The sequence below is a fragment of the Vulpes lagopus genome, chromosome X, assembly GCF_018345385.1.
Source record: "Vulpes lagopus strain Blue_001 chromosome X, ASM1834538v1, whole genome shotgun sequence".
Taxonomy (NCBI): domain Eukaryota; kingdom Metazoa; phylum Chordata; class Mammalia; order Carnivora; family Canidae; genus Vulpes; species Vulpes lagopus.
Window position 1 is genome coordinate 118,619,105 of NC_054848.1, and position 11,188 is coordinate 118,630,292.

General features: G+C 42.6%; 1 pseudogene; it reads left to right on the top strand.

Annotated features, from left to right (window-relative positions):
* Positions 1 to 9,023, top strand: part of LOC121482705 — a 70,312-nt pseudogene extending 61,289 nt beyond the window's left edge.
* Positions 9,024 to 11,188: the final 2,165 nt, after the last annotated feature.

Here is an 11,188-nt window from a genome sequence, read left to right on the forward strand (position 1 = left end):
TCTGTTGGCCATTCATATGTCTTCTTTGGAGAAATATCTATTCATGTCTTCTGCTCATTTTTTGACTGGATTATTTGTTTTTTGAGTGTTGAGTTTGATAAGTTCTATATAGATCTTGGATACTAGCCCTTTATCTGATATGTCATTTGCAAATATCTTCTCCCATTCCGTAGGTCTCTTTTTAGTTTTGTTGACTGTTTCCTTTGCTGTGCAGGAGCTTTTTATCTTTATGAAATCCCAATTGTGGCTCAGTCATGATCAAAGGGTCTTGGGATGGAGCCTCACATTGGGCTCCCAGCTCAGCAGGGAGCTTGCTTCTCCATCTCCTCCCTGCTCATTCTCTCTCTCCCTCTCCTCCCTGTCTCTCTCTCAAATAAACATTTCCCCCTTTCAATCTGCCTTTCTTCTTGTGTTCCCAATATCCATGAATAAGTCCACCAGCCATTCAGGTGCTCAAGCAAGAAACTTGGGGATCATCTTTTACTCCTCCATCCTCTTCACTTCAGCACTTGCTCTGCAGATCCTACTTTAATATAGTTGTCAAACTGAACATTCCAAAATGCAATATAATATCACTCTCCTGTTGAAAACTCTTCACAGTTCTCTATAACCTGACTTTCAGGGCCTTTCATGTTTTAATTCTGCTTATGTTAACATCGCCTTCCCCAAGTAGGCCCTTGCAGATCTTTCCAGCCTCAACTCAGCCAATGTCTGAGTCTTCATTTTTCCTATCATGGTTAATGACACCTCACTTCGGTTACCCAGGCCAGAGGCCCAGAGTTGGTCTTTGGTTTATAGCTCTTTATTCATCCAATTAGTCTCCAAATCCTATGCATTTTTTGTTCATTCATTTATACATCCACCTATCCCCTCATCAGATATTTGAAGTAACTCCTAGAAGGAAGAACAACACTATTTCCAGTTCACTAGAGGCTCCCCTCAGAGTGGACTGAAAGTCATGAAGATAGGATCCCAAACTGCCTAATCTGCTCAAGGATCCTATGTTCATCCTCTTTGAGGTAGTCGTAGTCCAGGGCCAGCTGATAAGGTCATCCACAAACAGGTGTCTGACATCACATCCAAATGCTAGCCTCTAACCAAACACACTTGTGTCAAAAAGTTGTAGATTCAGGAAAACTTGGCTGAACTGGAAGGTGGTCAGTGAGGTGTTGTAGAAAGTACATTGAATCGGGAGTCAGAGAAACCAGACTAGTTCCTTTTCTGAGAGCCATCAGTGTTGTTATATCTCTGAACTTCAGCTTCCTCAGCTCCGTTTTAGGGAAAGAAAGCAGGGGCCTGCACAGCCTATTTCACAGACCATTCTAAAAGAGCACTGAGAAGAGATAGGAGCTTGCCTTGTGGTTTATCTAGGAACTGATCTTATCCTCCTGACCACAATGCAAGCTCCTTAATTTCAAGGAGTGTTATTTTCTCATTTGCTCATTCATTTATTTATTCTATCAGTCAACAAATCTTTATGAATTGCCTAGTATGTCCCACCAAGTACTGGGGGTAGCAGTGACTAAGACAGACAAAAATCCCAACTTTTACAGCTTCACTATTTTCAAAGACAAACAGTCATGATTGCCTTTCACTGATGTGAGCTGTGAAAAGAGGAACACAGAGAAGGGGCTACCCTGATGCTCTTCCAGCCCACGCAGCAGAGGGTAGGGTGGCCTCTCTGAAATCATCCTTATCAGAGTGCTTTACTCTGTCCCACATGGTACTCTATATGAACTTAACGTGAACATGTGCAAGATACCAGGAGCAGTCACCATGAGCTACAAACCCAGCTGCAAAAAAATAAGCTTTACTATTCAGCAGACATTTATGAAGTCCTCTTTTTGTACCATGAAGTATTTTAGATGAATAAGATATGATTTTTATACCACCAAGCTTACAGTCCTGTGGATTTGTTATGGATTCTTTTAAATAGTGACCCACAAGTGAAATGCAAAGTATTAATAACTATGGTTACTTTGATAGGTGAAACTAGAGATGTTTTTGGTCTCATCCTTCCATGTTTTTCAAGTGCTCTATAATGAGCATTTGTTACTTTAACTATTTAAAAAATAAAACAAGAGAAAAAGCAACCCATACATTCTGCAACTGTATGCCAAAACAGGTCATATTTCAAACTAATTTGAGAAGCTTGATTTGTTGTTGGAGCCTGAGCTAGTGCCATTCATAAATTTCTAGTTTAAAGTCTATGGCTTTTAGTTACCAGGGAAAGTACAAGGCAATTAGAAATGCACCTTTAAAACTGTATGGAAATATGGAACTCATGTGTCCAACTCATGAAAAATAAAAGTTCATAAAAATGGTATGAAAAACACCCACCTATCAAACGTACGAGAAAAATATTTTGTCTCTTTTCCCCTAACAAGAAAAGAATTAGAATAAAGGTAATCATTATAAGTATTTTAGAAAGGGTGATGAGAAATAATATACTAGAAAAGATGAAAGGAAATCATTACATAGAGGAAGCAAAAATCCCTAAAGAAAAGGAAACAAATAAGCAAAGAGCAAGGAGGGGAAGGGAGGGAGAAGATGGGCTAAGAGATGTTAACATTTAGAAATAGACAGGAGGAAGACTCGGAAACAGACATGTTAGGGCCCCCAAGGATTGACAATAGTGCCAGAGAGTGTATTTAATATAAAAACAAGTGGATAAATAACAATTAGGTATCTTTAGAGTTTTGTAAGCAATAAAGAAAGATCAAGAATCTAAAGCAAAAGAGATGGGCTCTAAGGCAGTCTCTTGAAGCATTGAGGCACAGCAGTGATAGGGCATTGAACAACCTGCTTGGCACCTGAAAAGAAGGGTGGCCCTGAGTTGGGAGAATCAGTTCCTTGTCATTGAATCCAAGAATGATAAGTTCAAGCCACCACACAAGGTGCCAAGAGAAAAGCTATACATTGGAATCAGGTCTGGGAGTTGCAAAGTGAGTTCACACCCACTAGATCAGTAGATTGTTAAACCATCCTTAACTATCCATGAGGTGGTTAGGATACTACCTGCCCCCATTTTTACAGGTGGACAAACTGAGGCCAGTAACATGGCTTCCCCATAATCATGTAATGGCTGGACTATGGACTAGACAAAAGTCCACCTTCTAGGGTGGAAGCCCTTCTCTGCACACTCATTTATCTCAAAATGAATTGACCTTGAGTAGGGCTGTACATGCACCAAGTAATTAACCACTCATCACAGCACAGCACAGTGAGGGATCCCTCTCTCTTTACATACCCCACTGTAACTCCCCACTCATGCACACATTGAGGCCGAATTAACCCTGGTCCAACCTTGAGCTCTCCTAGACTAGGATGGAATTAAGGTTCTGGTGATGATGTATGTCCCTCAGACAGAAAGCACAATGCCTCCAGGTACTGACGGAGCCCGGGAGGCATATCCTAGAAGCATCAGGACTGCTCTGACCTCCCTGTCTTAGGGATAATTGTGGGCACCGGACCACACAGAACACTTGGGGACATGAGAAGCTAGTCTGAGTAGAGGCCTGTGGCAGCGCTTCCAAGTGTCTCCTCTGTGTACTAGGGGAGGGAAGCACTGATTGCAGACTTGAATCTTTCACTAATTCACAGGGAAAGGAAAAGCTTGGTTCAGAGATGCAGGCCACAGAGATGTCACATCTAAGGTAAATGTGAGAAGGCAGGACCATTTTCCATTGAGTGAATATTCATTCTTGGAGTCTATAAGGAAACTTAACATATTGGACAGAAGGCTTTGCAGAGGAAAGGAAAACAAGGTCTTTTCTTATTTTTCTTTAAACACACATGCACTATAGCTCTGCCTCAACAGTCCTTATCTGTCATGTTCTACTTCAGGGAAGGGGCACAGTGAGGCAAGAGGAACCCAAGCCAGGAGGGGAGGACCAGAGCTCTGTGGTCCAGTCCCAGTGCAGCCACAAGGCCTTTGGGTGACACTGTCTTTGACCTAACACCTCCAAGCTCTCTTTTCCCTCTCTTCAAATGGGATAGTCATGCCTACTCCTCAGGGTTATTATAAATAGGAGGACAGGAGAAAACAGGTTGCAGACCCCTTAGGATGAGAGGCTGTTGCAGCAGGTGTGAGCGCAGGGGCTCCCCTACCTCCAGGGAGATAGAGAAAGTGAGGCTCTGAGAAGGAAGCACTTGCCCAAATTCACCAAGAAAGCCAGAGGCTAGTGATGAACATGGGCACATGGCCCATGAGCCCAGGCTGCATGTGGCACCTGGTGAAGCTGGCATCATCACACTGAGAGCGTATAGCCAGGAACGGGCTGGGCGGCTGCTTGCAAGAAATAAAGAGCCTCTGCCAACACCCTTCCTTTCTCTGCCAGGGAAGGAAATGAGAGAACTGGGCTTCATTTACCTATTTCAGTTTCCAAAACTTCCAACGGTCTTTAGGCAGTAAAGGAGCAGCTGATTTTTTTAATCGAAAGAAAGAAAAGAGAAAAGAGTGCAAGACATGGCCAAGTATGCATCCTACTCCCTCCAGACACATAGCTTTGACTCCACACCCTTCATCAAGGAGAGGGGCCATCTCCTAGATGACAGCATCCTGCAACCGACCACAGGCAAAGGCAGCTCAGCTGCAAAGCCCTTATTTCCTGAGTCTCTGCCCTAAAAGGGAAACATCCCATGTCATGCAAGAGCGCCTTCTGTGAGGCCCCTAATTCCATTTATCCTCTGTATACTATTGGATTTTGGTCCCAATTATCATAAGTGCATATTTATCAGGTTATTTTATTTAAGAAATAAAGGAACAAGCTAGCTATGGAGCAATTAAGATAATTGATTGCTTTTGACATTTCAATGCACACAACTTCCTTAATTTGTATCCCAGGCCTCTAAAATCCCTGTGCCCCAGGCTCCTTCTCCCAGAAAGAGTCCCACAGTTCTTTCTAAGGCCTCACCTGCCCATACTCACTCCCAGCAGCTCTACTCTTGTCCTCGGCTCCTTTGGTACCTCCCTTAGGCAGTAGTAACATCCATATGAATGTCACAGTGGATTTATAAGGCTTTGCAGGTATTAGCCCATGAGACCTCAGCACCTCTGAGTGGGTGGCAGAGGGACCCAGTTTACAGAACAGGAAATTGAAACTTAGAAAGGTATGCAACAGAACTGAAAGTACACTCACAGGGGAGGAGCTAAAAGTCAACACCAGGTCCTTGGCGTCCTAGCTGCCTCCTGCATCTTTGGCAATGCTGGGACTACATGGAGATTCCAAAAGACTTGTCTTTTTGTTGTTGTTGCTATAATTAAGGCTTCCTTGGAATCACAGTGTGTAAATGCTACATGACAAAGGAATACTTTTATGTTTTTCACAGCCATGATCAAAGCAGCATCGTTCACAATAGCTGGAAGTGGTAGGGATGCCTGGGTGGCTCAGCGGTTGGGCTGAGTGTCTGCCTTTGGCTCAGGGTGTGATCCCCAGGTCCTGGGCCATCCCAGGACCCTGCAGGGAGCCTGCTTCTTCCTCTGCCTATGTCTCTGCCTCTCTCTGTGTGTCCCTCATGATAAGTAAATAAAATCGTAAAAAAATATCTGGAAGGTGGATACAACCCAACTATCCATTGACAGATGAATGGACAAGCAAATGTGGTCTATCCATACAAAGGAATATTATCTAGCCTTTAAAAGAAAGGAAATGCTGACATATGTTACAATATGGGTGAACCTTGAAAACATTATACTCAGTGAAGAAGTCAGACATAAAAAGACAAATACTATATGGTTCCACTTACATGAATACCTAGAGGAGTCGAATTCATGGAGACAGAAAGTTGTCAGGGTCTGGGGAAAGGAGGATTGAGCAGTAAGTGTTTAGTGTGGCCAGATTTCAGTTAAGGAAGATGAGAAGAGTTCTGGAGATGGCTGGTGGTGATGACTGCACAACAGTGTGAATGTGCTTAATGCCACTGAACTTAACATACACATCTTTTCTCTCTTCCTCTCATGATATCGCCCTGATTGATTTAATGCCAACTCACTTCACAGAGAGTAAAGGCCACACCCACCCTCCCCTTTTATACGTACCACACTCCAACCAATCCTACTTTTTCCAGTCCTCTGCCTGAGAAGATAAGGGTTTAGGTGCCAGTGTTCTGGGAACCAAGAGGAGCAAAGGTGGTAGGGGTCTTTGCTTTCAGGACTGGGATTGCATACATTCACAGAATCCCCTGTTTTGGGTAGCCACTACTGTCCTCAACTGTTCCTGCTATCACCTAGTTCAGAGATCCTCTGTTTAACCCTCTCCAGACTATCACTTCTCCACATGACAGTTCCAGAGGTAGCTGAGGCTGCCTATTCTTGAGCCTATTCAAAATTCTGTGATATAAGGTGGATTGGCTCTCAGCTGTCTCCCATTGCCTACCTGTGTTCAGCTTCCTTGGGTGTAGGAAATCAGTTAGTGCTGGTCCATCTTTCAGCTTCTCAAATGTTGCTATGCTTATCTCCCTTGTCATTCTTCCTGTCATTGTGAATTTACATGTGTTTTTTTTAAGATTTTATTTATTCATTCATGAAAGACACAGAGAGAGGCAGAGACATAGGCAGAGGAAGAAGCAGGCTCCTCACAGGGAGCCTGATGCAGGACTTGATCCCCAGACTAGGATCATACCCTGAGCCAAAGGCAGACACTCAATCACTGAGCTACCCAGGTGTCCCAAATTTACATGTTTAAGCCTTTACTGTGCTTTTGAAAGGGAGTGAAATTTGATGTACATGGCTATTCTATCGTCTTTACCTGCAGCTCAAGCTGAGATGAAAATGACTAATAGAAGAAACCAGAAGAAGCCAGAAGGAAAGAATTTCAGAAAGAAGGAACAGCATTAGTAAGGTCTTGGAGCTATACAACAGTGTGGTGTGTGGGGGACACCTAGGTCTTGGAAGGCCCATGCTCTTCTCAGTGCCCTATGGTGACATTCCTTCAAAGGGAAGGGCTTGGGAAGCTGTGCATGGCCCCACTGCTGTCTGAGGAGCTATGAACCATGAGTCACTGGTGTGGCTTGAGCTCTAGCTGGAACAGTATGACCTGGACCACCACTTTCCATAGCAGGGGCTTCTGTCTGTTTTGATCGGCCTAGTTGAGTGAATCAAGGAATGAGCTGACTCCCTCACTTACTTGAAATTTGACATTTAGAGGTTTTTTTCTAATAATATCTCAATTAGAATTGCTTTGATAAACATACAGCCATGAAATAGTTTAAATGGTTAAAAATGCACCTAGAGAGCTACATACGTTGTACTTGTCTTCAGGGTTTCTGCCACACTTTGTCATAAAGAAAATGTAAACTGCAACTGCAGTGGTTATTTGAAAAGGCTCTTTCAGTTCCTTTTAAACTCTCGAGACTTGTTGCTTTAACTATCGTAACCTAACCTAACCCAATCTAACATAGCATTTCAGAAATAACCAACATAAAATTTAACCATCCAATGGCAAAGAGCAGTATAAAAAAATTGTCTGCTTGGTTGCTGGGCTGGGACTAAGGTAAGGTGAGTGAGGCACAACTTTTAAGGACTTTTAAGGGTGTGTCAGGATAAATAACACTGTAATGCAAAATTTTAAAAACTTCAAATTAGGAAACTCTGCCCCTGAATGTAAATGGAGTTTGATTGGCTGAGATGAACAAGGCATGAGTGTGCAAGTGCAAGACTGGCTATTTCAGAATTTGATGCATTGTTCACCATGAATTTCTTTGCACTAATTTGGACTTCAATATATTGCATTAAAATATTATTCTATCTTGATTACTGAGGTTTTGGGCCCCATCTTAAATTCTGCACCCAAGGATGAGGGCCTCCTTCACCTCATCCTAGTCCTGGACCTACTTGGTCAAAAATTACTTAAATCTGTTATCCTCCAAAGGCCTCCATCCCTCACCCTGAGGCCATAAGCCCTGAATGTAGAAAGGAACCATAGGCAGTGTAGGTCTTCCTCAGTTAAAACCATGGGCTTTCCCCAACCTATAACTCAAAGGCAGAGGTCAATCTCTCCTCAGAAACAGCTAAAGGGAGTAGAATATCAGATTATGAATCTTGCCTGCATATGGTACTCTCAATACTCATCAATCTTTCCTTTTTCCTTTGTGATACCCAAGTCCCAGCTGAAATTAAAATTTGGATTTTCAAACTATTAAATACAAGGACCAAAACCCTATTTAATTATGACATATACATTAAATCCAACCTTGAGAGATAGACAAATGGGACAATTTGAGTGAAATGTGCATGTATACAGGTACGTCCCCCAGGCTTTTGGCAAAAACTACCTTAGACTCAGGTGAAATCCTAGCTCTTTGTCAAAATTTTTCAACTTATACTATTTGAATATTTTCTAAAGAGATTTGACCTCTTGAAAGTTCTAGCAATAGAAAGCTACTTTAGCCTCCATGCAGCTCAATATTATTAAGCCACATGGTGCCAAAACAAGACTTTAGGGCTACAGTTAGAGGATTTTTTCATCCCCTGGTTTTAGAACACAGGCAAAATTGATTGGAGGCATAAGTGTATCCTATACACGGAAGAGCTGATGAGTCTCCTAAGACATCTAGAGATGTCTTTGAAATGTGAAGCTGACTTCCTTTCCAACTAGGGCCAGGGCCTTGCAGGGCCTGGCTCCTGCAAAGAAGGGTGGTGAGAAGAAGGGCCGTCCCGCCATCAAGGAGGTAGTGACCAGAAAATACACCATCAACATTCACAAACCTATCCATGGAGTAGGTTTTAAGAAGCGTGCCCTTAGGGCACTCAAAGAGATCCGGAAATTTGCCATGAAGGAGATGGGAACTCCAGATGTGTGCATTGATACCAGGCTCAACAAAGCTGTCTGAGCCAAAGGAATAAGGAATGTTCCATGCCATATCTGTGTGCAGTTGTCCAGAAAAGTAACGAGGATGAAGATTCACCAGACAAGCTCTACACGCTGGTTACCTACATACCTGTCACCACTTTCAAAAATCTACAGACTGTTAATGTGGATGAGAACTAATCGCTGATTGTCAAATAAAGGTATAAAACTGCAGAAAATAAAAATAAAATGTGAAGCTGATAACATTTGTGGTGATGGGCATACATACATCCTTTACACAATGCACACAATTGCTTTCTCGGCTCCAATGACTTCCTTAATGCCATTGTAGTCTCCTAAGTAAATGATCATTTTTTTTTAATAAAAAGCAATTTGTCTAATGAGCAGGGTTGGCTGGGCACTGAAGAAACACAGCATGTGATTAAAATTACACTAGCAGAAGAAAACATACCGATTGAGTTGTTGGTGGCTCCCACCCTCCTTAACCTCATTTAAGTCTTTGTCCTTCCTGAGAATGGAATTGTAACTGCTCACTGGGTATAGCAGTGTGAAGCACTGTCATGCCTTCTGATGACGCCCCAACCAGGGCGAGTGGAATTTACTGGATTATGAGGCCCCAGAAAAGAGGAATGAAGACAAGCCTTATCCATGAGTGGGCTGGGCTTGGGGGCCAGCTCCAGAAACAGAAAGGTGGAGCATGGTGCCAGGAGAACATCAAGCCATTCACACTGAAAAACAGATCCCAGGTAAGCATGACAATTTAGGAACAGGCAAGTTCAGAGTCTCAGGACAAACTGACCAGATTTTCTTTAACAATTATGTTTGATGTTAACTATACTAGAATTAAATTAAAAAAAAAAAACAGGTTTGAAGCCAAGATCTGGGGAAAGGGCTGATGGGGAGAGAAAGAACAGATTAATATTTGAGATTTGTTACTTGAAATATCTACCCTGATGTTTTAGAAGACGTTGAAAACAAAACTAAATAGCCAGGTAGCTAATACAATATGGAGGGCTCACCAGTCTTGTAGTTGGTAACTGGAATTAGAGTTTAGGAAAATCAAAGTAGGATTCACACTGGGCTCACTAAACAAAATGCATTTGGTCAACTTGTCAGCAAATAGAAGGGGGCTCACTCATTATGTCGGCTTTGAAAGAAGGACTCAGGCCATGGAAGACAGCTGGGCAAAAGGATGGCTTGGCTCTTGTTTTAGAGGAACCAACCACATCCTAAGACAGGGCCACAGCTCTGGATATAAAATTCAGCCGTAACAGCTCAGACAGGAAGCAGAGCTTGCTCTCCACTGGACCTGGGCTTGAGACTTGGGAGTAAGGTAGGGCAAAGCTGGAGCGGGGCAGGGGGACCCATTCTTTCCAAGTGTTTAAAATCCTAAGGAGTACCAAGAATGCTGCTTGGTGGGCCATGATATGGCAAGACAATTGGCTTTTAGGTGCACATCAATGGATTTTCCTTCCTTCCATTGGTCTTTATCTCTGAGATTCTATAAATCAGTTCCTTAGAATTTGACTGATGTTAGCCACCTCTTCAATATTCAGCAGACTTTGTCCTGGGGAATTAGTTGAAGGAGACTGACCCCCAGGTAAGTGTTCTTCAGCCATGCCATGGCTCCTGGCACAGAGCAAGCACCAAGAAATCTTTGTGGGAGATGGAAGGAAGAACAGAAGAAAGAGAGGAAGGAAGGAAAAGGCAGATGGGAAAACAGGCAGTTTCCATTTGTCCCTCCAACTTTAAGCCCTTCAAGCCCTTCCTAGTACTGGTCTGCAGCATGAGTCTTATCACACTGCAGCTGTCATGTCAGTCATGTTGGCTCTAATGGATGTGAATCATGCCAAATGCTTTTCAGATAGCTTTACAATCTTCTGGAAAAACAATTGTTCCTCCATTCATAACTAAAGGAGTGCTTTATTGGAGAGCAGGGCATTCACCTCTGCATTTGCACTTCTATTCCTTCTAAATTAGGGGATACATGTGGTACAAAGATCCTGGGTTTGAGAGTCTGTATATTTAGGTTCTAGTCTCAGCTGGATCATTACCAAGGTGTGTGACCCTGACCACAACTCTTTCCTCTCTGGGCTCTGGTTTCTTTTCTTTTCTTTTCTTTTCTTTTTTTTTTTTTTTTTTTTTTTTTATAAAATGAAGGATTAGACCAAGTGACTTCTGAAGACACTTCTACAACTTAGTCTTTTTACCTCTCCATTAATGAAACTGCTTTGCACAGGTCAAAACCAAGCTGAATTTAAACAAAGTTGTGAGTTTCAGTATCTCCTACACTAGAAATTGCTGATCTCACTCCACTCCCTAACTCTAGTTTCTGGACAAATTACTTGCAATGAACAACCAGCCCCTACAAGTCTCAA